Source organism: Hermetia illucens, chromosome 2 (genome assembly GCF_905115235.1).
Source record: "Hermetia illucens chromosome 2, iHerIll2.2.curated.20191125, whole genome shotgun sequence".
NCBI classification, from domain to species: Eukaryota; Metazoa; Arthropoda; class Insecta; order Diptera; family Stratiomyidae; genus Hermetia; species Hermetia illucens.
This window is the reverse complement of record NC_051850.1, coordinates 86,873,177-86,900,371: the sequence shown is the minus strand read 5'-3', so window position 1 is coordinate 86,900,371 and position 27,195 is coordinate 86,873,177. Positions and strand designations below refer to the sequence as shown.

Genomic DNA, 27,195 nt, shown 5'->3' with positions numbered 1-27,195 from the left:
GGGGGCCTTTCAGATAGGCAGTATGGGTTCCGTAAAGCCAGATCAACTATTGATATCATCAAAATGGTTACTGGCTTGGCCGAAAATGCAATTGACGGGAGCGGTTGTATCAGCAAATATTGGATGTGAGGAATGCATTCAACTCGGCCAAGTGGAACTTTATACAAAAGTCTCTGGCGACGATTGGTGTTCCCACCTACTTCGCCGCTATTATAGATAGCTATTTGTATGAGCGAACACTCTGGTATAATACCGATGATGGACCCAAGGAGTACGTTGTCTCCGCGGGTGTCCCACAGGGCTCTGTACTGGGCCCACTACTGTGGAACATCATGTATAATGATGTGCTTAACCTTCCGGTTCCGGAGGAGGCCACGGTGGTGGGTTAGGCCCATAATGTAGAACTGGTTGTGGTCGCAAACTGGAGTTGCACTCAAGCGAAGCAATCAGTATTGTTAAGGCTTGGTTAGAGAGTGCTGGATTGGCACTCGCTGAGGAAAAGACGAAAGCGTTCCTCGTCACTAAGCGCCGCAAAAGAAATTAAGCCTGCATTAGAATCGGGAATCGTATCATCACTTCCAAGCCGGCCATTAAATATTTGGGAGTGATGATAGACGGAAAACTCAATTTTAGGCACATGGAGCATGCTTGCAAAAAGCATCTACCACGAGTATGGCTCATGTCAGGATGATACCGAACGTGGGAGGAGCGCGGCATACTTGCAGGCTGCTCATAGCCAGGGTGGTGAGTTCTATCACGCTGCATGCAATCCGAGTTTGGGGAAACGCGCTGCAGGTTTTAGGCAATGCATGTAAACTGAGTACGGTTTACAGAAGAACAGCCTTAAGGGTGTGTTCTGCCTTCAGGACGGTCTCAGACGATGAAGCGTTCGTCATCTCGGGAATGATGCCGATTGACATCCTGGCAACCGAAATGATGAACATTTACACAAACACAGCGATGGGACCAGTCAGAAAAGAGTCGTTGGGTTGGGATCAATTATAATCTCACCCAGTTTCTGACCGGCTATGTAGGATACCGTCAACACGTGTATAGGTTTAAATTGGACACCTCAACTAATTGTCCAAACTGCGACGGGGTCCCAGAGGACGCAGCGCGCGTATTCCTCCAATGTCCTAGGTTTGTGGAAGAAAGGAGGAACCTAGAGCAAACTCGAGGTGAAGTGCTATCACCGGAAAATTTTGTCCGGAGAATGGTAGCTTGTCAGAAGACTGGGATGCAATCAATGCCATGATCGCTGTAATCGAAGATAAAATGCGAAAAGCAGACGAAGTGAGGGAGACGCGGTTACGAACCCCGCGGGTAGACGGAAGGAGACCTAGCTAAAGTAAGCTAACTCCGCCCAGTGATGTAATGCCTAAAGGTGTTTCCACGGGGTAGTGGGGAGTCGGGGGTGGTTTTAGTGGGTAAAAATCCCACACTCTGGCGGGCCCAGGCCAGAGTCTATTGAAGATTTCCACCTCCTTAACAAACACAAAACCTTAAAAATGAAGAAAAGAAACGTTCAAAGAGATATAACCAGTTAACACAACATTATTCCATGCGCGGAGCACTACCGAAATCCAAATATGGAAAATCATGTTGATAGTGTGGGAACCCTAAGTTTCAAATTTATTAGCCACTCCGAGAAACTCACAGATTATTAGTAAACAATTAATAGTTATTAATTTGAGTTTGAAACGCTGACTGCATGATACAGGGCCGGATATAGGAAAGCCGTTACAATAGAAGTTCCTAAGAAGGTCAATCTTACCTGTTAATGTTGAGATTCAATCTGGTTTACAGCATACAATGCAAACATCAACTCTGATATAATATTTCGGTGATCAAATATCAATATGTCTTTTAAAAATTGCCTGTTGAACATGAAAACTAGTTGACCATCAAACATTCTTGGCTAAGCGATACTATCCACGGGTTAAACGCTCACGCCAAAGCGCAGAGAGCACACTCCCGAGCACAGGTAAGCCGTGTTCCCGGCTCAGGTGGGCAACGTAAAGTTGAATGAATAGTTGCTCGGATCTGGAGTGTTTCTTAACTGTTGACTTGAAGACATGCTTCCAAGTCAGCTGGCGCGACAGTGACGATCAGTTCTTGCTTCAATTTGCACCGGACGCGGTCTCATTGTTGCTGGTCTGCCTAATTGAGTTTGACTCACCTGTTGCAGGTTCCTCGCCGCGCAGCGGAGTAGTGGCCGCAACGGTCCCAAGGCATACGATTACGTTGATCCCGCGGCTTCTTGAGTGCTCTGCGTGTTTGGGTAAATGCACGGTGGCGGTGTTTTAAAATCTTTAAGTGCTTCTACTTTCCGATCATTCATTTCATTAATTCGGCATCTTAATTCGCGCTAATCTGCTTAGAAGTGAATTGTGTGCAAAAAGTGCTCGAAGGAAACCATAATCACTTTCAATTTTAAAAATTGCCGTCGGGGTGAACTGCGCGGAATAAGCAAAGCTCGGCGAAAAATTAAAGAGTTGAATGGTGAGTGATTAATTGCTATCAGAAAAGGAAGCAATAAAAATCGAAAATTATTAATAAATAGACCTTCGGAGTCTGAGGTGTGTGTTCAAGTTGTGGATACCGAAAAAGCTGCAGCGCCAAATTTGGTAACAACCTCCTCCCGCTATTGAATGGATAACGATCTGGCGACATGGTTTGTTTACTTATTAGTTCTTATGCTTAGTTTAGTTTATACACTGCGTCTGATAATTCCAAGTCCGCCTTTAAATTGAATATGACAAATAACGAATGTGCTTACCATTCTTTTGTGGCTAACGCGTATATATATGTATATGAAGCAGTGCAGAACTTTGAGTAGTAAATCAGTTATTGCATTCACAATATATAAGTAATTCGCTAGAAAATGGACTCATAAAAGGAGGCAATAATTTCATTATTAATGTGCAGCCTTCGAAGTCCAAATTTTTGAAGCGATCACCCTATAATTGGGATTATCTTATCTTATTCGCTTGCCCGACGGTCATTGTCACTATTATATAATTCAATTTGCAACTATGCCCCATATTGCCTAGGATTAGGCCTGAGGCTACTTGGAATTGGCGTGAATTCCTGTTGCGCGGAGTGGGCTATAACGACGTAACGGTTACACTATTAGAATATCTGATTTTATAGTGATTTTTAATATCTTCTAGTTTTATGACTCTATAATATCTGACACCTGGTCGGAGTGACTATCATCATATTCGCTATATTTGCTCACAAGAAATCCACGGTACGAATATCACGCGATATTTCCTTATTAAAGATGCAATACCAAACCATAAAGGAGAGTGACTGTTGGCTTCAAATAGGAATTTTGATGACGTTCTTACCTGCGTTCCAAACCCTTGAATTCCATCTCACACTTCTGGTGTAAAGGTGAAGCTTACTCGGCTGGATTGTTATGTGCTTTATCATGAAAAATGAAATACGTCCGTTCTTGAAAATATGACTGTTACAATATCAATAAAATTAGGAATTTCCCAGCAATTTGATGCAAATTAAATGGCTTCGCCTACCTGGGTATCAAAAATATGGTGATGTGATTACCGACTATGAAACCAAGCATCAATTTGAGTATAAAAACAATAAAGGGGAACAACCTGAATATTCTTATTATTTGAGATTAGCGATATGGTCCGCCTACTAGAATCGAAATTTGATGTAATTCAGTTTTTGCTTTCTGACGGATCTAAGGTGTTGTAAGACTTAGAAGGACATATAACCTTCATTTTACTCAGCTCTTTAAGGTTGCTAATGATATTATCGTCGATAAATTCTGTTGCATAAAATTCCAAGCCTTATAAACCGCGCAGTTCTTAATTTGATATTCTATATATTTAGAGAAGAGAGATTTATCTGTTAATTGAAATGGAGATACATGGAAGATATTCTGCTTTGCTTTTCTTTCTCAAAATGTTGGCCATATACATATGTCTATAATCATTTTCCGTAGTGTAACGTTTTTAAGATAATACCAGTGTGATTAATGATGTTCCAAGGACCTCACGCAAGTGTCTGCTATATATAGAACCCCATAGCCTGCTCGAATCGCGAATTAATTGTGTGATTCGATTTGAAGTCCCACCCACATTACCCCGATGCTATGAATTTATAATAAGAACAGACTGAATGTAAGATGAATATGAGATAATGGAAAATCTACCTTATTTAAGGGTTCTGGCACGTGGTTTTGTGGTTTTATAGTCAAAGTAAAGACTTTATGTTCCATAGCATTGCAAGAGACTGTTACAGAAGACTTTTTTGACGATCCCTGTTTAGAAGGAGGGACATTTAGTAAAACCTTCTTGGGATAGAAGCTAACTTATCTTTTTTTGCAAAATTGTATGTTTGATTTATCGAGGGAACATCGACTTGGTTTTTTCATTGCATTGCATTTAGATAGGATTTTTATTGCTCGATGTTGTTTAAAGGACTCTGCTTGACTAATTGTTCCAGCCGGTAAAATTTCATTCGATATTTGGGACTTACGTTTTGCTATCGAGGTTCCACCATGGGATCCTTTGTTGAAAGTGATATATTGTTCGCGGGTCTGCTTGATGCAATAGGTAGTGAACGGCGAAATTTTAAGTGAATTTAAATGCAGTTTAGGTCCCGTTTCTTGAAACCAATTAAACAAAGAAATTTTAGAGCAGTAATCGCTATCTTCTACTTCGGTGGCGCTATAAACCGAAGTAGCTATTTGGCGCGCTATCCGCCAAATTCTACTCTCTGCCTTGAGTAGGAGTCTTACAAGATATTCCTGTTGGAGGTTTCTAATGCTGTTTCTAAGGCTGTTTTGGGCATTCGACTTTCAAAGATATTGTTTGCTTTCCGTCGTGGTTCTTTATGTTTCGTTGGCATAACACATCCCTTCAACCGGATCAAAGTTTTCTATATTGTCTACCCTGCGTTTCTGGGTCTGTTCTAGCATATGTATACCATTTGCATAGACTACTATTGGGCGTCAATTAGATTTATTGACATTATCACATATCATGGTCAATTATGATGTTAAATAGCATTGGGCCAGTCCATATCAGACTGCGTGATTTACCTGTTATTGATTTTCCGGACAATATTGTCCTGAGTGCATGAGCTAGGTGCCTCGCGTTAACAGAGGTGAAGATGTTGTTTTGAACTAGCATGACAATACGCCATAATCACATCCGAAATAAGAATATTTGCGATCGGTATGGAGTTGCATGGAACATGGAAAAAATTCGTTGGTATGGTCATGTAATTCTCGCGGACGAAAATTCAATTGCCAAAATTGGTCTGAACATTGAAGTCGATGAGAAATGGCCACACACATAGTTCGAGGGCTGAACATGGAATTCTGCTCACTCAAGGCAATTGCAGAATTTTTCTTTCACTGGTCATCTATTTCCTCCTTTTGAAGCAATTATGCTCAGTAGCACACATATTTTTTCCTTGATTCTTTCAAGGCTGTCACTTGCAGACGAAATTTTTGGAACTGACAAAACCGACACCAACATTTTATGTCCTAAACTTTATTTTTGAAAGGACTGTCCGTGCGAGACTTAAACGAAGCTATTGATTCTTAATTTTTTTGACCTGTTCAATGAGAATTCTGAGAGTTTTAATTCTGAACAGGGAACACATCCAGTTCCAAATTCATTCATTAATTTTCCATTTCAGTAATCACACATTTGCTTACGATCCGATTCGAGATTCAATTTCGGGTTCCATGCAATTAATTTTGCTTGAAGAAGTAGTCACCCTATTATCAGAGAAGTCGCTCTCCATCCAGTTTGAATGTTTTGCAATTTATATGGCGCGACAATCCAATTGGACCCAGACCTTGAATCGTGTTGGAACCCTTCATTCAACCAAATAACGGTCCATTAGGAGGTAAAGTGGTCAACAATGCCTTCGCCTATGATTATTACCCTGATTTAACTCAGGAGCTTATTCATAGCTGAGTTGACTGGTACCCGTCATCCAATTCCATCAGTGGAATTTGAACCGCGACTTACTATCACGACAGTCTATTGCTCTAATCACTAAACCATCCGCACGCACTTAGGCTTCTCTATAGCTCCAAATCTGCAAACAGCCCTGTGACACTTAGGTGCTATCTGTTGATTCTTTTAAACCTATCTCGATGCATCCACATAAAATTGAGATCTTAAATTAAACCGATAGCGAAACCTTCATAAACAAGCTTCAAAATAGCATGTACTCCATTCATCCCTTATTCAAGCATAATTTAGTTAATGTTTTTACGATTACATTGTGTTGTGCTGTGAAATGTGTGACATTTGGGAGTATGTCAGACAAGAATTATGGGCTAAAAGTAATTTAGCTTCTCGACTGACGGGATTTTTGGTTCTATGTTTGAGAAACGCAAGATAGATTTTTTCGTCCCAGGTTGCACAATATGTTCAAAATAAAGGTTATTCGTTGGTGTGCGAAAACCATCAGTCTCTTTCGAAAAGTTTCATAGTCATAGCAAAATAACTTCGCTGGCTACAATCCAACAGTGACTAAGGAATATACTGCAGTAAAAAGAGGACGTTGGCTACGATTTAGTCGTTCAGCTGCAATAATTTGACTAGCCTTTAGGAATTTGTAGTAAATGACACATTGATATGTATCAGGATCAAAGCATGCTTCTTTGCTCTTAGGATCCATGTATCAAGTTCGTTTTTCATTGCGTTTTGGGTTCTTCTTCCAAATTTTGAGGAATCCATTTTCCTTCTTTTTGTATCTTTCCCGTTGCATATAATAGCCATGACTTCATGAACCTAATTAGGGGAAAATATTATAGGGGGATAATCATATATAAATCAGTGTCGCATATCGTTACGTCTTTTTGAAAACATACCTATATCAGTAAACTAGCGCTTCGTTGCTAACCTTGATGTATACCGTGGTCTATACCGTTTTCTAAGTACATAAAGTGACCACTTATCGCATTCTGTTTATAAGAAAATTAAGTCGTAAATTCCTACTAAATTCAATGTTGTGTGAATTGCAGTCCAAGTGTAAACTCAGTTATTAACAAAGTCACTTGCATCGCTATTTCAATCTGTTTGGCTTCAGTCCTATATTGATGAATCTTGAACGCGTTAGCATGAGAGCAGATAGCAAATCAAGTAAAATATGGAAAAGTGGTGAAGTATAGAACTTTCATCAGAACTGCTTCCGAATTTATAGAACCAGTGATGGTATGGTCTCTTATTTCTTAGTGGATAGTATGTTCAGACGAAAATAAAGGCTTAACTTTAAATATTTGAGGACTGTTCACTCTACTGGATTACCAATGTTATTTAAGAGTCATATGGCGTAATTCATTAAAGCCGCCAGAGCATACTTTATTGTACATTGGCATAGGTTTTTAAGGATAATGGCCATTGTTCTGGCAATTGAAAGGAACAGTGGGCTGCTCACTAACAACTGCAATACATTTTCATAGAATGTCATTGGAAATTCTATCAGGACTTGTTTACTTATATTGTTATTCAATGATTAAGTTTGTCCAACTTATTGGAAGAAAGAAACTGCGTCGAATTTTATACAGCCTTGGTTGTAGTGAAAGTTAGTCATAAGTATCAAGTTTTTTTGTCACCCTGCTCGCCTAATATATAATCCATCTTTCTAGACGTAACTCCTTTCTTCTATCGAATATATTCTATATGTATATTGGCTTATTCCAGGACTGAACAATACCGACGAATGTCTAACTGACAAGTTACGAATTGTCCCTTTTAAAGGTCTATTTGTCTAAATAGGTCTTAAAGATTGTGCTCTTTTCTAGTCAGTAGCAAAGTGTCAAGTTTGGAAAACATTTTCGAAAGTGACATCTAGATAAGCGGCAAAAGGAGAAAGAACCAATCAGCTGGGAAATGAAGGAGAATCCGCGCTGATAATCAGTTTGAGGATGAATTTCTAAATCGTATATGGCGAAGTCAATGAAATTCCCTTCTCATAGACTTTTTGCTGACTATTAAGTTCTCGTGGGATGAAGGTTAGATAATCAGAAACAAGGTTTCAAGTTAAGTAAAATGAAGGAGTTTAGCTTCTTCTTAGATTGCTTGTGAAGTAAAAACCGCTTACGAGCCCTTAGTGAAAAGTACCCTCCTTCACCCGCTAAAATTGAATTTATAATCAAGCATGACGTGTATGCCTCTTACGAAATTATTTCTAGAAACTTTGTAAGAAAGTGAATAAAAAAGCGAGTTTCAAGCCTCACCTAATCTCATTTTATTATGTATGGTCCTTGTCAGATGGTGTATTGCTGTAAAATTAATTAATTTTGGTAATAATTTTATTATTAACTCTTTTGTTAAGGAGAAACTGGGAATTGTCTATCATTTCTTTAGAATATATAATAGTAAATCTTCCTATGAATTGGGGTAGAAGGAACATCGAAGGACCTGCACTACAGTATAGTGTGTGCGACCATATGAAAATGTACTGCTGTTAAATTCAACTCAGTACAAATACAAAAGACGATTTAATAAAAGAAGAAGGCTGGTGTGCCTAAGACATAATACATGGCAATATCAAAAGAAATCGGGAACCATATCACGAAAAGATTTGAAATATTTGTAGCCTCGATGGAACTTTCAATTACTTAGTAAACACTTTCAGAGTTGACAATTAGCCATTGGCAATTGGATTTAATGTAAATGGATGTGGAGGGTCTCATGTCATTTAAAAAATCGTATTAGACCGGCACGGGAGCTAGTTTTTCAACCTCGTACTTACTTCAGGTTTAAATTCTGATTTAGTCACATATGTATCACATGCGTGAAAGCGCTCCTATGAGCATGATCCCTTGAGAATATACGCTCACCGGGTAAGTAATTTGGCCCTCTTTGGATCTTTTATTATTTTTATTTTTCTTTCATCATTGATGGTATCTATGTCTCCTGTTCATTCACTTCTGGATCCTGCCTAAGGTTCAAGCTCCAGGCTCGGACGAGGCTACCTACTTAAACAAATAGAAGGGCTTTGGTATTGATGGCCGGTGGTAGAATAATATGAAAATCTGCTGAGAATTCCCAGCAACACTGCGCACATTTACAGAATGGTGTATTTTTGCTTGGTTTAAACTAGATTGCATGATAACTTCAGATATTTAGGGAAGCCATAACGTTGTTATTAATAGTCTACTCGGAGCGATCCGTCTTGAGACGAAGAGTTCCACCTGCACAAAGTCACCTGCTTGACAAATGGCTGGTTAGACTTCCATTCGTCGATTCATTACTGGTCCGAATTGAACCCATCTAGACGATTGAAAGATGGATCCTTCAAGTACAGTCTAGTCAACCGACCAATCTATCTTACAAACAGCGGCATGTAAGCGACTTGCCTGTTCGTTGCCGTAAAAATGGACACATAGTTTCTGGACTTGGCGAAGGCGTTGTGCGTTTCTTTCGATGTCATGATGATGACGATGCCATTAGGCCGAGATGGCCCTTGCAGCTGGCTTGGATTGCATGCTTTTTAGTTGTTAGTTCTATCCGAATATTGCGGTTGAGCTATGCCCAAAAAACTTATAAGATGATCATCAGTACCAGCATAGAATTGAATGCCATGCAAGTACACTAAGTGTGTCAACTACGCACTTAGTACGTGGGTAGTCAGTAACCAACAAATGCCGTACAAAATAAAAGGCGAACCAATAAAGCCTCTTGGGCTCTAAAGTGCTGCTACCCGGAGATGAACGCACTGACACAGTGCTATACCACCTTTCCATGATTGTCGCTAAAAATTTTATTTGTTTCGGATCTATGCAATATAGACGTAGGATATTGGTTAGTCAGGTGTGAACTGCCTTGTGGAAACCCTTGCCGGAATTGATACTCTAATTAAATAAATTTCTCATATAAGTTAGAAAAAACTAGGTGTTTTTCCTTATACTATAAATATTTTTATTTTTCTCCCGCATACAATTGTTTCGGAGACCACGTGCCAGTACTGAGGAAGGAGGTCCGGTGTTTTTGTGAGAATACGTTCTCTGACCTTTTTGCCAATGATTTCTCAGAGATGTTCGGTGGGATTCAAGTCAGGGGTTTGTGCAGGGTATACAAGAGTGTTTACATGGTTGTCGTTCAGCCAACTTTTCGACATTCGACCTGAAAGTTTCGGATTATTGACGTGTATAAAAATCTAATCGTTATCCAATTTGCCGTGAGAATGAGGTAGCATAGATTCCGATAGGAAATTACAGTTTTTGGCTGCAGCCATTACATGCACCACCTTGAAAATTCGGTCAGCAGTGTCGCAAGAAAACAAGAGCGTACCATTATAGTTCCGCGTCCATGTTTGACCGCGGGCGTCATATTTGTTTCCAAACGGTAGTGGAAAATGGCGAATATTGGAAAGAATATAAATTTTAATCGGCTGCATTATAAATTCAATAAATTAAATAAATTAAATTAAATTAAATAGCCATAACTGCTGCAAAATATTTCTAGCCGTATCTGTCGTGACTCCCAGCTTTCACGAGTTGGCGGCCTAATGTCCGAGATAAGACCAACATTTTCACACAATACGGATATGGAGACGATCCTGGGTTTCAGTTGATTCCTCAGATGTCTGCTAACCTTCTTTCCTGAAACTGGGTTCGTGTTACGGGTTCGGACTGCGAGATTCTGAATTCCTTAGCAACTACTCTTTGACTAGGGTCTTTTTATTCCACTTTAACTATAAGCCGTGAGCTTTTCTTCATCCTGATTTGCAAGGAGACTATGCTTCAGTTTCATGATCATTACACTTAATGCTGTAAAAATGATAAGGTTACAGCAGCGGGGAAGTAACATGACAAAAACAAACATTCATAACACCAGTGATTCGAAAGGGGGATATCAATGTCGGGGGCTGATCCTCATTCAACTCAACCGTCGCCAACTTGAACTTTATGACATTTATGTTTAACTGCTGCCGAACAGATTATAATTAAATTTGTCAAATGTGGTTCATGTAAATCGAGAAATGCATTGCCTATCCATATGCATATCATGTGATGTTTGAAGCTTCATGAGTGTACGTAATCTTGGACTGTTGGCCAAACATTTAACATGATATTGTTTTTTTCACCGATTTTAAACTGAATTGCAATCTGACAGTTCCGATCGAGTTTAATTCAGGGAAGTTAGAGTCTCAAGTTAACTTGTCTGTACACAACATACAAATTAGGCGAGAATGTCAGTTTTTAAGTTGCTGAGCAGCTAAATTTGTAAATTTAACGTGGCATGATTCTGTGTCTGAACAATTTGTATTTACAGATTACATTAGTCGTACAAAGCTTGAGCAGCTGACAGGATAAAATCTAGACAGTATTCAGTTTTGGGTTTCATTTGCTTGTTCGATATAGGAAAATGATTAAAATTAAAACAGCCAAGATATTAACGTCAATGCATAAATTAGCCCTCGTTTGAAGCCAGTAGTTACCTAGGATCTTGATAGTCCAACTTCTTCGCTTAGTTGCTTAGTTAATTTGAGCAATTCAGCCCACTGAAGCCTGGGTCCATTTCATGCTTTCCAATGCTTTGAGTTGTCAATTTTGTAGACATTATTGGTATCAAGTATTGGTGGTTTTTGAGCCCCTTTCCCCAAACGCTAGAGTTTTTGCAGTGCATATCTTTACAGAGAGAATTCGGGGAATTTTAGTTATCTGTGTGTTAACTATCTATATATATTTCGATTTATGGAGTTGGAGTTAAGTAATGACTGTTATATTGTGGTGATCCGTAATTCATTTCAGGATTCATCAATGAGATTTTGCTCATTCACATTTTAATTGGATGAAGTGAACCATTGTCTGGTTTTTTCTTGTGTGTTAAAAACAAATTGATATTTTGTCCATGGAATCAATATACTATATATATATATATTCCAGTATATATGTAACATGAGCTTTGATTCAATTAACTGAATTGATTGCAAACATTTCAATGGCACTTGATGCCCGAGTACTTGTCTGTTAAATAAAGGCAAACATTGGACGAGTGGATGCGGAATAAAAAAGCCATTGGAATTAATCAAAGCTTAAGGCAGGCCAAGTTATTTTCAGATTAACGAGAAAACAAAAACCCTAACTCGGTTTTCATCAAATAAAATTCGAATTAATCGCTTCCACCTTGAGCTCGTTGCACTAATTAAAAATCTTGAAGAAACCCGTCTGCTATCTAGTTTATTTCGTAACTCGACGCAAGATTCAGCAAAATATTTTTAAGATGTACCAGATCTTAAATTTTAATTTCTACCGTTACTACTTCTCGGCATCAACGAACGTTCGCCTCGCCTGAAATGTTTCATTGTGTACAGCCTCATTCGGTCAGAAGAAACACTCATAATACAACTGGCGGCTATGTCGTGACTATTTAAAGTTCAGCGACATCCAGTTAACAATAATCATTACGAAATGTGTTTTAGATTTTAAAATAATAAAGGTTACTAACATGTACACACTTGGGGCGAGCCAAGAACCACCGTTTTCAGGTATTGATTGGTGAGAACGATTCGAACAGTAGTCCGAGAACTGGATAGGGGTCATGATGTAGTTAGAAGCAACAGCGGTTTGTAGAATTGTTAGTACGTTTTCATTTTTCCGGTGAATATGTGATCCAAATTCCTATCGAATTATCACGAGCTATTGTACTAATTTATTGTTACTTTGGAGAAAACTTTACTGAAATATTCCAAGGAAATGAGCGTGTCAATTAGCACTATTGACATAGGCTGTTTCAAAAGTGTGAATCAATCCAAATTTACGTTCGTTAGTGGATGGACACTTGCGACACTCGTTTCTTAGAGTGAACTTTTGGGGAGTGGCTCGTGCTTCTATCAAAATTGAAAGCATTCCGCACCTCCTATCACCGCAAAGAAGCGCTAAATAAGTTAAATGTTTGATAGATGTTTGTATTTCAGGAGAACCATTAATAGAGATATGAGTGACAATTTTTCTTCTTTCAATAAAGCTAATAAAGGGCAGAACTAACTTTGGAATCTTTTACAAAATCAGGTGGTATATTTCTAAATACAGTCAAAATGGGATGCAGCGACTTTGAAGGGACCTGTAAATTTGGTCGTTACATCCAGCACGTCGTTTTAACCGGTATGTCCAAATTTAAGGGTCAAATTGACTTAAACAATTTGGTAAATCATTTAATTTCGCAATTATTAGAAAAATATCTTAAACATAAATGTTTAAATATTTCGTTTATAACAACAATTATGACCCTTTTTCCATATGTTCATTTATAAAGAAGAATGAAAGAACTGAAATATGTATTTCATTTACACTCTTTTAAGTCTACGCGGCTTTTTTTCTCGTTGTCATTCGTTTATAAACTCCTCTAATTTCCAACATATTGACCTCTGAGATATTTGTTGGTTAAAAAAAATGCGAGATCTAGTTTCAAAAATTACATGTTCCAAAAACGTTCTTTTCAGGAAATGTGAAAAACTTATTTTCAAGAATCCTGTGTACCAAATCAACCCGAAACTGTTGGAACCTATAGTTTGGATGTTCCAAAAATGTTGTAGGTGAAAATTGTTTGTTTTCGACCCCTAAGAGAATTTGGTATCGTTGGATTCTGAGAGTTGTCAGACCAAGGCTGTTGTTTTTTAAAGAAATCGTTATGTGGCTCAAACACGTAGACCAATTTCAGAGCCGCACGGAAAAACGGTTTTATGCCATTCGATGTGGCTTGAACTCATTTTCAACAATTTTGGAAACATGTGACCATTTTCCCAACTGTTGGCTGATTCGCTGCCGGTCGATCCTGTTCAGTTTGTAGAAAAAATGTATATGCTTTATTCGGTAAAATGCGTCGTCACTCTCAACTTCGCTTTTAAGGGTCTTATAATCTCCTGATCCATTTACTGTAGGAAAGATGTAGTATTCGACGGCAAAAAGGCAATTGAATAGTTTTCACACCATTTATAGCAGGATATGTTGGACGATTGTCAACTAACAGTAATATTTTTCTCTGGTTTTCAAGGGTTTGTGTAAAACAAAACCTTATTAGAATCGAGTCGATGTCTGTCTCTCTGTTCGTCACACTCGATTTACCCGAAAACGGCTACACCGATTGCCACGAAAATTGGTGAAAGCTTGCGTTATATTGTTCCCTTTACATACAGTAAGTGGTGCTATTTTGTGTTAAGTTTAAGGGTGGATCCCCATACATGTGAATGGAGGGTGCGACATTTTTTTACAGAATGTGACCATGTATCAAATGAAACGGCTTAATTAGTACTTTTTTAAAACTGGCCATATTTGATATTAGGTGAAACGTAGGGGCGTGAGGGCTCTCGAAAAGCCTCGCTCTCAGAACCTATCCAACCGAAAAATCTGAAAAAATTCACAGTGGTGTATTTAAACAAAATCTAGGCCTCAAAATATATCCCGTTGCGATATCTGTACAAATAGTAATATATAATATTAGCACATTTTAGAAATTTAGCCTGAAACCCCCCTTAAGTTTATGCTAGAACTACAAAATTTGGGAATTGCACAGGGGATAACATAAGGCATGACTTTAGGAAGTTTGTGTCCGGATAGCTGAGTGGTTAGAGCACAAGGCTATCATACGGAAGGTCGCGGTTCAAATCTCACTGGTGGCAGTGGGATTTGCATCATGATTTGACGTCGGATACCAGTCGACTCAGCTGTGAATAAGTACCTGAGTCAGATCAGCTTAATAATCTCGGGCGAGCGCAATGCTGGTCAGTGCCTCCTACAGTGTACTGTAGTGTACCGTTACGGTCTTTAATGAAGTGTTCTAACACACTTCAAAGCCCTGATCCAATATAGATTGTTGGGCCAACGATTATATTATTATTATTATTAGGAAGTTTGTAGAAAATCCAACTATTACTAAAAAAGTTATACTTAGAAGGTGCAACTTTAACATTTTGCGTGAAATTTGTATATTCTAAAACATTTATGACGTCATCATAACATATCGATTTGCTAATGCCACAACAAAGTGAGCTCATGTGAATGGGAGGTCGCAGAGATACATTCCGTTTTAGCTTTTTAATAATTTATATATCAATATCAATTAATCCAGATAGACATCTCATGTATTTATATGTACATGTAAGAGAAGTTTTGGGGTAGCGCTTAATTCAGATAAATATATTTGTACATTGAACAAGCGGCATTCAATATACGTACTTTATATGTACATATATGTACTTTTATGCACGAAGTAAATCGGAAATATCTGTACGATCAATTTATCTACTTGCATATATAATACAGTATTCGGTGATAGGAAAAAAATATGGAGGAATATTTTGGGTTTTTACCTATATACGAATGTAAAAGTGCGCTTAAGATGAACACAAAACCTTTATACCCGAAGCGCCGACTTCCGGTATTCCGACTTGTTTTGTTAGTGTTCGAATATATTTTCCCAAAAAGAAGAAGAGATTACTCTCTCATTGTGTGTAATGTTTTTAAAACATAAGGGATGCTTATATTTTCCAAAAATTAACAGGTTCTTTTCCCTTTCACTTTTGGTCATGTTTGGTCCAACCAAAATTATTATCCTCTCCTTGCTCATTTTCCCGCCGGTACACTTTTCTCCTTTAAATTTGACAGTTTTATTAGGAATCTTTTTGAAAAATAGCACTGTCTGATCATTGTTACACATTTAGTCATCTAAATGATTTTCTTGAACTTTAACCAAACTATTCACAGTCAGTCTTCCATTACGATTGACGAAACACTAGCAGCTTCTCAAAAGAATTTTCCACGAATGCTTTCGTGACGTTCTTCATGTACGTTAAAGTAATATTCTTGTAATGTTGAATCCATCGCTACGACCACACGAAATCTGTTTTACCCATTAGTTTTGCAAAATTGTTTACTTTGTATTGTAAAATCGGCCCATTTATCGGAATATTTACACTCCTTTGGCTTTTAAACCATCGAAGCAATGCCGTCTCAATATCGGAGTGTGCAGATGTGCATAATGGAATCGACTGCATGAGTCGTTATATCTGAGTCTTTTCTGGGATTCAACCAAAAAAATTCGTTGCTAAAGCCGATATGACTTAATAAGCGATGTCGTTATATCCAATATCAGCCAAAAAGGAATTGTATGGTTCTTGACTGGGACTTGGTGGTAATAATTGAATTGTCGTTATAACCGATGTCGTTATGGATATATACATATATACAATTTTTTTGTCATTCTGTATTTGTTTTTCGTATTTTTATTTACTTCTTTTTTAAAACATTATTATTTATTATTGAAGAGAAATTGTCAACTTTTGTGTTGTCGACACATGTTGGCAACAACATTTTAAGTAAATACTGTCAATTCCTCCTTCAGCCTTTGATAGCGTGCAATGTGTGCAACTTCCTATCGAACTCGAATATCCCCATTCCCGACATGGAATGGACGGTGTGTTACAACATTGGTCCATGTTCGTTTCCATTACTACAAGGTAGCGTTCATGGTCTTTGATAGTCGGTCATCATTCAAAACCATTGAGAGCAATGCCAGCTCAGCCGACTGGTATTCAAAAGCCAGTTCCGATGCAAATCCCACTGCCACCTGTGAGACCCTCTGCTATGACAGCCTAGCGCTCTAACCGCCGTCCAGATTTTAATAAGGTTTTATTTTATACAAAATCATCGTTAAAGAAACGAAGCGGTTTCAATACCTAACGTACTTCGACCTTTACTCTTGGATTCGCAATAGAGCAATTTAGCTAGGTCATGTGTACCTCTGGCAGGTATTATTATTATTATACCAGATGAGTAAATGTGGCACAGTATCAAACGGCTAGTTTCTTAATTCAGAAATGTAATGCAGAGAGGGCGATGCTTTTCACAATATTTCTTCATGAGTAACCGTGCAGTGTGTATTGTGGCAGTAGTCCTATATTTTTTGACAAAATCAACTTAGATCACGCAAATTTAAATAATGGTGCGGTTGCAGTAATCAAAAATGCATACAAACATAATAATAGTAATAATCGAAGTACACGATAGTTTGAGTATTCTGCTATAGTACTGCCAACCAAATGTATTGCTGAAATTCCAGTTTCAATGAGCTAGTATTTTGTGGAACATGAACGCTGTCGTGGAGGAGCGTCCGTATATTTCAGAAACAAATCGTAAATCTTTAACAAAAACAAAAGACTGCAGTTTAAAAATCACTACCTATAAGAGGCCTGGTAGCGGTTTCTGACGATTTGTAGGTTGCTAGCCCAGAGATATTTAATCTTTTTAATATCCTTTCAGGAGAGGTAAAATACTTTGAGTGAGTGCTCAACTGCCAGTGGGGCATCGATTTCTGGACTTAATGGTAAATACTATTAACCCGAGTAAAGTTTACGCCATCCATTCTTAGGAATCCTATAGCGACTCGTCTCTACTCCTTTCTTTAATAGCTTTAGACCGTCTATGATGGAGGCTTTGGTGCAAATTTACTGCATCCTAATGCAGTTCGCAGAGTGATGGTTGACTGGAGAAAAGGTTTCTTTGCATTCTTCACATCTGGCTAATTCCAGTCAAGCCGTTGGGGAGTGCCATCCTCATGTACTCAAAGAGCGCGATCAGACCCGAGTCCGTAAAGGACTCATTTGAAGTGGCTCCTTCCACGAAGCCCTACCGGAGGTTATCTGGTAGCACGGGAACCGGGATGGCCCTCTGAGAGCCTATGTTCCAGGAATATTTCGGAGGGATGTGGCCTCGGCCTTGTTATTTCCGGCTGGCTACTTGTGGGAGTTTCATGGTGGTTGTGCCTATATCGTGGGTAGAGCTCCTTGTAGGCTCAAGCAGTCATTGGTGTGAAACAATGTAAACCAGTACCGATGTGTCAGTTATGGGGGTTCTGACTGTGGTCTCCATATCAATTCGTGTGCAAAGCGGACTGTTGGATTTTGCCTACTCGGCAGGACCTGCATACATCCTAAGAGATTAGAGAATATCGATTTCACATCAAAGTGAATACTCTGACATACGAAATAGTGTAGGCTTTGTATAAATGCACTGACATACTATTACATAAAAACTTCGCTACTAAAATAGCGAAATTTCGTTTTGGGTCTGTTTTTTTTCAAAAATAAAATTAATATTGTAATCAATTCATTGTCTGTCTGTTTGTCTGGTTGCTTATGAATGTTGTAAAAGAGGATGTGAGGACCATGCGACGGAAAATATTGGTGTTACAGCGAAATTTAGATGTCTACGTGCGATATTTTCCGGAATAAACTAATAAAATATTTACCACAACTAAAGGCTCTCTCAATTCCTTCTACAAGCCCTTAATTTATATCTTACTTGCAAAGTGCAATGCAGCCCGGTGAATTTAATGTAAGTGTTCCTATTATTAACAAAATCACAGTAGGTCAAATGTCTTTACTCATCCTCAAGAGATGAGATACCAGCAAAATTGTATGCAATGGAATTCTGAAATCGTGCATACCAAATAGTTTTTTGCTTGAAATTTACGTAAGAAACCCACAAAGTTTTTGTTACTTGCAAATCCCAACTTCCGCTCTCAACTCATTTTTTGTCTAAATGATACCATAAATGTTGCAAAAGCATTATCACAAATGCCAACTTGGGGGTTTTTAGCATCATTTTCTTATGTGAATTCTTCTTAATGCTGTTGAAGTTTGATGAGTACGAGTATGGCTGCCAGATTTCAATTTGGATCGTCTGACCCGTTGGGAATTTCATTGAATTTTCTTTCTTGGATTTAACTTATTTTGTACTCCTGTAAGCTTCCCATAAAGTTGCATCGGTAAATGCAACAATATTCTACCGTGAAGTATTCCTCTGTGAGAATATTTTTGCCATTTCTGTGATGATATGCAACGTTCTCTTGCCTACACGGTATTCGGTGATACTGAAATAATCAAGAATGGCATTTCCCAGTCAGGTGAGCAGGTGCATCGGAAGAGGAACACTATCATTGATTCAATGGAGCCTTGTCCTTCAAATGTAATAAATCGTTCACTGATATGTTAATTTCAACTTCTTAGCCATTAATACTGCAAAGTAGAATATGCCATATTTCCTATCAGTGCCAGATTATAAATCCATCAACTCCAACCTGAATAGTCCAAAGTGAGAAATATTGACTTGTTTGTCACCCCCGTTCTTCAGAATTTTCATTTCACAAAATATGGTAATTAAATCATCCACTAAAGTCATCAAATAATCAAGCGGTTAATCACCTATTTAAAATTCAAAATTTAAGAATGGATTTGTCGATTCGAATAAATTGTATCTGAGCGTGACATTCGTTGAAGCTGTTGTATTTATTAATGCAGACCAACAATAGTAACGATATTCAGATATTGACAAAGATAAATGCTGTCTTAAAAATTGTCTTGTGGCAGACTTGCATACTTCAGTACTGAATAGATTGAAAATATTTCCAGACGAGTAAAAAAGGAAAGCTATCCACACTGCATCGTAGGAATTCAAATGCATAAAGTAAGCGATTAGTGTCCCATTTGGTGTGGAAAGTCGTAAATTTGAGTGCACAGCGGAGAGATATATTATAGAAAATCCTTGACTTATCAAACACATAAAACACTAGCAAACCATTATCAGTAATAATGGCTCGTAGGAGTTAGTAGTAACTTCTTAGGAGTAGATAACGTGAACATGGCTTCGAAAATTCAGAATTTGGAGCTTTAAGGCGTGGTTAGCATAGCTGTTCTTAAATACATTTTGTGGCCAATCTTCTCCTCTGAGAACTGACATTTCCGCATAGTTTATTTTAGAACACACTTAGTGTCATATATTTTAGGTTTTGAAGAGTTTTTTTTTCGAAAAAGGTAGCAAATGTGATGATGCAAGGAATACACGTTTTGAAAATTATTTTATTTAATCTAGAATATGCAGTACTTGATGAATATAAATAATTCTGCTTCCATTTCGACAGGGTCACTAGTCAATGAGCCTCTGGTCTCCTTTAATCTTAACGTTCGTTATATTTAGCGGCGTTTGACTATTTGCACAAATCGTGATTTCCTACCCCAGCTTTTTTGATGGAACCTACTTAACCGAAAATTTTAAAAAACAAATCGGGATATCGGAAGGCGGGCGCTTCGAGTATAAAGGTTTTGTGTTCATCTTATGTGAGAAACTCTCTATCACGCTTTCCATTCCTACATAGCTGAGAATACAAACTATTCCGTCATATTTTGTCAAACCCCAAGATACACATATGTCAACGACATCAATACTGAGTTCACCCTAAATAAACAAACATTGTCTATTACCGTATGACGATGAATGCATATATAGGTGCACATCTAAATTGATCTAACGCATCTTCACGCATTTCCACTTTACTCCGTGCACAAAAGCATACATATATATGTTACGTACGTAAATTAAAAACAGCTGCACACACAGCTACACATATGTCTATTATATTGGTTAATACCCACAACGTTGGTTAATACCTGCAACCTACACAAATAACTAAAAAAGTCAAAAAAATTAAAACGTCCCCATGGACCTCGCTGTCCATATAAGTTCACTTCATATGATGATAACGTCGTACATGTCTTGGGCGCCATAAATTTGCCTAAAATGCGAAACTTTGACCTTCCATAACTTTGTTAATAATAGTCGGATAGCCTTCCTATATTATCCTATATCCTATGTTATCGTCTACGCTGATGTCAAATATTGTACCCCTGGGATCAACTTAAGGGGGCTTCTCGGTAAATATCTAAAACATGGTAATATACCATTATTAACTTTATTTGTAGAGATATCGGAATGGGATGTATTTTGAGGTTTAATTTCATATAGTTGCATCACCGTGATTTTTTCAGATTTTTCGGTTGGGCAGGTTCTGAGAACGAGACCTGTTTCACATTTTGGGGCACACATTTTGTGCCCTATATCCCCTATATTTCACACAATATCAAAACTAAAATCAGTTTCGAGAAGCACTAGTTGAGTCCTTTGATTTGATACCCCACATGACCATGTTCTCTGAGAAAAATGTACACCCCCTTTTACATGTATGGGGAGCCCCCTTTAACATTCAATTCAAAATTAAATGCGCCACTCGGTGCATGTAATGGGAAACAGAGACCACCGAGTAACCGAGCAACCGACGGACAGGTAGACATTGACCTGATTTTAATCAGGTTTTGTTTCACACAAAACCTTAAAAACATAGCAAGTTGTCTCGATGTCTTTTCAAATAAAGTTAATATTACTACATTGCTACCCTGTCCGGTTCAATGTAGAAGTTTATGATAGCCTTGGTCTTGAAGCGAAAGGGATATATGAAAGGATCCCCCACAAAAAAGTCAGCATTACCGCCGGCTACCGGAAACTGCCACCCTATATCTATTATTTCTTCCCCCTTCAAAATTTTTAAGAGTTACGTAGAACGCTTTTCGTTTCGGAGGAGCATGGATTTCAACATGGTCAATCGACTATGACCAATTACTTGAAATTACTAGATTTCATTGCGTGGTGTCTGAATTCTAGAAAAGATGTCTACACAATCCATACTGACTTCTCTAACGCTTTCGACTCTGTGGACCAATCCTTACTTTTCACCAAACGTCGATCTTAATGTTTTCCAGCAACTATTCTCATCTGGTTGAGATCTTAATTAGATAATAATAATAATCGTTGGCGCAACAATCCATGTTGGATCAGGGCCTCGAAGTGTGTTAGAGCACTTCATTCAAAATCGTAACTAGGAGGCAATGTGGTCAGCATTGCGCTCGCCCGAGATTATTACCCTGATTTGACTCAGGTACTCATTCACAGCTGAGTCGACTGGTATCCGACGTCAAATCACGATACATATTCCACTGAGATTTGAACCGCGACCTTCCGTACGACAGCCTTGCGCTCTACTCTACTCAGCTATCCGGATAATTAGATGGTAAAGTAAATTGTGTCTATTTCAATGGTTGTATTTTGTCTTATCAGTGGTACTTCAGGGTTCCATCCTCCTCCATTTTTGTTTCCATTTTTCAGAAATGATTATTCTTCTTATTTATTTGTCCTAACCTTTTATATGTACATTATATTGGTGGCGCGTTCGGGGCAAATTGCCACGTAGTGTGGCGAAATGCTACCCATTATGTTATTCGCAAAAAACCCCACTCAATTCCCGTTTGCTCTCCCGATGGTCAGGTTTTTACAGTGATTTTCTCTTATAGGGATCTCCATTACATCGTCATACTCAGCCGAGCTTCTAGAATGTCCAGCTTTCTTCTTTCCCCAGTTGTCCTTTATAATTCCTTCATCCGTAATATTCTTCAATATGCTTCCGTAGTGGTAAATTTATAATAGTTGTATTGCCATGCAGTTGGATTTTGGCAAGGGAGCTTTGCACGATTCCTTAACCTTTAAAAAGAACTTTCTCTACTGTATTTATCCTGGTCGTCTAGTTTCCTTAATCACACAACCTCGAAAAGTTTTGATTGTTGTACATATATATATTTTTCAAATTTTGTATTGGTTTGCTGGACAGCTTTGTAGTCTTCGAAAATTAAAGTTTTTACTGCAAGCGGTTAAAACAGGTCGGAATACTGAAAGCTGGAAACTTCGGGGATAAAGGTTCTGTGCTCATCTTATGTTAGAAATTTCCTATTCAAATTTTAACATTCGTAGATAATTCAAAATTCAAAATATTCCTTCACATATCCAACTCCGCCGTTTTTATGGGTTCACTTTATATGATGAAGACGTCATACACACGATCCACATGAAATACAAAATTTTAATTTTCCATAACTTTGTTAGTAATAGTCGGAGTCCCTTCGAACTTTCCAGAATTGTGTATTATCTTATTACTTGCAACAACACTTCCAGAAAGAACAGAAAGAACAACGTTAATGTGGATTACTTCGACGTTGCCATTGAATAATGCATTCAAAAATGTCTTGCTAGTAGGGACGAGCAAAGAATGAAAAAAAGGTCAAAAAGGTTTCTTGGCGATTCAGAGTGTAGCAATTTCCCTATTTTTTCACTGAGTTCAGTTTGAGGTCTGTAATGTAAGTTTTTACACAACGTCTGATAAACGAAAGCTTTTCGTCAACAGCTTAATGTAGTCGTAGAGATGCAAAACCCGATGTGCTCCGATCATATGTTAAATAGTAAAAAGGATCAGCGCTTTTATGAACTTGTTATTGATGGCACAATGTTCCATCGCAAAACTTGTCATAAGGCCGTTGGTATTTAATTTGAATAACTACACATCAGATTGGCCAAATTAGGATCAGCGATGGATAAGGAAGCAAGCAGGTTTGGACTAAAGATGAATAGCAATAAAACCAATGTTCTCAATCTGTCACTGCACCCTTTCTATTTACATGAATAGGCAGAACATTGGAGGCGTTGATCAATAGTCATGTTTCTGCTGGAGGTAACTCTGAACTCGCTATTACTAGACACATTGACAGCACTAGATTCGCTATTCCTGAATAAAAATGAAAATGAAATCTGATTATTGGGCATGGAGGCGAAGGTATGTGTTTATGAGTCCACGTACACCTTTGCTAAGAACATTTCCAACTAGGCTGCTTTCGGAAATATGTATTTTCAAAGAAATAAAAGTTGCAATCCTGATCCGCAGTAATGGTAGATAAGGGAGCGATATAGCCCAAATCCCTATATTCATTGCTAATGGACAGGCGCACTGACTATTGACTGGTTTGTATCCGTTTATAAATTATTGCCTTTCGTATTTCCAAGCAATTTGATAACCGAACTCTGTATAAAAAGAGTTCGAGATTCTTACATACTGACCTGCAATTAGTTGCACTGGGCTAGGTCATTAAGGTTTTTATAATTTAATAATGGTAGATACCTCCAGACCTGACGAGAGGACGGATTTTCTTCGAGGACCCGGAATAGAAATTTCAATAACAAAAGAGACAGCAGGGAATTATCATAAAGTCTGCGGTCCTGAATACTTCTGTTTTCTAATATCGGTGGCAACAAGAAATAATCAAGAAAGTGTAGCTTCAGCCAAATAGGCTTAAGTTAATTTGTGTTAGTTCTGAGCGCATTCCTTATAAGAAGTGCGTTAGATACCTGGGTGTGCGTCTTGACGAGCGTCTCCAATTTAACGAGCACGTTAAAGTCGCACTAGAAAGCGCTCGCAAGGTATTCATGTCTCTTCGAAGACTCTTTTATGCTCCACATTTTAGCCGGAAGGTTAAGATTATTTGCTATCTTACTTTGGTTAGACCGGTGCTCACCTACGGGTGTGCTATCTGGTTTAATTTGAGTGCTAGCCAAATGTCTGCGTGCTTGCACGGGGCTTAATAGGACTGCTTCGTCAAACTATGAGCACTATATAACTAATAAAGTGATGTATGCAGCTGCTGCTGTGCCAAGAATCGACACAGTTATCGTCAGATTGATTCGGAATCATATAGTACGATCTGCTTCGCATGGTGAGAACCCTTGGGTTTCGCAGCCGTTCTACCCAAATGATGGGTATTTCGAGAAAACTCTCACGACAGGCTTCATTCCTCCCGAAGCGTTCGTGTATCTTGACAGGAATGGTCTAATTCTTGATTCTGCCGGTGATCCGGTTATGTATCATATACATAGACGGGCCACGGACAAAAGGATAGAATACCCCCCGAATTTGACAGTGGGGGCTGCGGGATTCGACTGGAGATACTCCAGAGCGAGAGCAATTGACATTAAGCGGGATGAAAAAGAGAAATCTTGGTACTGGTGGCTGCGGGATGACGGTTAGCGGTGGCCGTGCTCAGTTCTGCCATTTGTTTCTTGGTGGGGCTTTGTAAATATGTACATATTGAACGGGTGCTGATTTTGTCTCCAGTTGTAACTTATAAATACATACGTTATTATTCTTTGTTTTTTTTGTATGGTTGTTATTGTAAAAAAAAGAAAAAATGTATAATATAAAATATATAATTATGATAGTTTTAAGAACAATAATTTAAGTTAAAAGTATCTTTTGAAGCGTTCAAATATTTATTAGTACTTTTATATTTCTTTATTTGCCACTAAGGCCAAGTGAATTCTGTCGGGTTTTTGACTATTTCCCGACAACTTATTGTAAAATTAGATTTTCATTTCTTATTATTTCTCTTCTCTGTCTCTAACGATTATTCAAAAATTTTGAGAGCCCACAGTGGCCATTAGATTTAAGTTATTTTTGTTATTTTAAAAGATTGTTTTTTTATTGTTCATTTTTCCAATCTATATACTATTGTTACTTATTTCTTAAAAATAAAAATGATTTTAAAAAAAAAAAAAGTTAATTTGTGATTAGCCGCGGTGCTCCTGTTCGCAAATCACATGTACTACATACTAGCTGAATCCTTGTTCTGCCTGTGTAAATTTGCAAAAACTTTGAACTTTCCCCAGATACAGGAAGAAGTGAACCAAACTGGTGATATACTTTTTCTGCAGCTCTTAAAGTCAAAGCTCAAACTGGCAGGAAATTAAACCATACATCATGTTTTTTTCATGTTTCATCGGCTCCTGAAATAGAGGTTTTGATTCGTTTTGTTTCCAGTGGCAAGTCTTATTCTTCACACATTTCAATAGCTCTATTGGCTGACAATTGCCGTGCATTTGTGGTTGAGGTTCCAGTGTTTGATTTTTGGAAGGAATTTTCAATAATTGTCAGAATTTCGGTCCCATCATTGGAGGGTGTGAAAACTTTTCAAACCTGATGAAAACCCATGGCGATTGAAAAATCGCAACCCCCTTAGAAAGTTAAGGCACTCCAAATGGGAAATATTTTGATATCATAATGGATGGATGCGTACGTACGTACGTGCTACTTTTCAGTTTCCTTTTCAGTATGATCACGTAATCCGCGCTAACGAGAATTCACTTGCCAAGATTGGTCTGAGCATCGAAAGGCCAAAAGGCCGCTCGAAACGACGGTGGTGTCGAGATTGCAGATCAGGCATTTGATAAAATAAAATGACGAAACCGATCACGATGAGCTGACATCACAGCCGCATTCAGCATTTAAAAGCTTTGATGCTTTCTGCAAAAATACGACCGATTGGAAAAGGGGTCAAAAAGGGCAAATTTACTGTTCAATTTCAAATTTCCCCAAGATCCGCCATGAAGGAAAAAACCATTAAAGTGGTAAACATTTTGAATTGTCCTGCTTTCAGAGCCCGCAACGGTGGATGACTGCTTTTAAGTTTCCTTCAATATTGTCCTATAATTGTACTACTGAAAATATAACCGAGGACAAATTTTTTACGGCACTTTAGTGATGAAAGGTGATAAATGTTTTGGCAGAAAATATAGCAAAGAATGGATAACTCTGCTGATTGGACCCAGCATGGCTTGGTTAAAAAAATTGAAGTCTTTTATTATCGGGACATTGTTATTGACGGATAAATAACCTACCCTTTTATGTGCCAAACAGGTAGTTATCGATGACAGGAGATATTTTTAGTTGGTTGATCGGTGAGGGCAATAAGTTTCGTGCAACTGAACGGAAAGTCATGTTTTGCAATAAAGATTGCTCTGCATTTCCTAAATATATCCAATCGAAGCTGAGATTCTTCAATTCTTTTCTCTGAATATAACGGGTAAAATTCAATCGGAGAACATGCGTAAACTGCATTACCGAAAACGTAGTTTAAAGAAAGTTCTGCAATTTTGGAAAGTCAAATGGATTTCTGCTAGGAAATGAGAATTTGACTTAGAGAGGTCGATATAACTAAAATGGCGGATTTGCATATATCTGGATTCCAGGACTTACGATATCTAAAATATTTGACGCATTTGGGGCCAAACTCTTTTCACGCGCGTTTCTAACTCATATTCGCTAAATAGTTTAGTTTAAGGTTATTTTTGTGTAAAACAAAATCTTATTAAAATCGGTTTAATGTCTTTCAATCCAACTCTCATAGGCACTTTTCTCGGAAACGAGTACACCTATCGAAATAAAATTTGGTGAACAGATTGGGAAGTCATGAAAGGCATGATTTTGTGTGGGATTTAAGGCAAGCTCTCCGTACAAGCGTAGAGGAACCGTAAAATGCCTTTCTCTTGGATATAACTCTATGGAATAATAGAAGAAAAAATCTCGATTCGCGAAAGGTCTCAGATTGGATATGGGATGCAAAGTAGAGGAGTGAGGGGTTAAAAAGTATGAACTTAAAGTGAGACAGGACTCATTATCAAAAACTACCCAACAGAAAAATTCATGA

At 38.1% G+C, this 27,195-nt stretch overlaps 1 protein-coding gene across 3 annotated transcripts in view; it reads left to right on the top strand.

Annotated features, from left to right (window-relative positions):
* Positions 1-2,072: 2,072 nt before the first annotated feature.
* LOC119649750 overlaps positions 2,073-27,195 on the top strand; it is a 421,393-nt gene continuing 396,270 nt past the window's right edge. Inside the window, exons 1-2 of one of the 3 annotated variants that reach the window (XM_038052041.1) lie at positions 2,073-2,502; positions 2,564-2,674. The gene's annotated coding sequence lies outside the window, so the exon portion shown is untranslated. Of the gene's footprint in view, positions 2,675-27,195 lie in introns of all 3 variants that reach the window. The other 2 variants (XM_038052042.1, XM_038052040.1) reach the window with 2 other exon arrangements.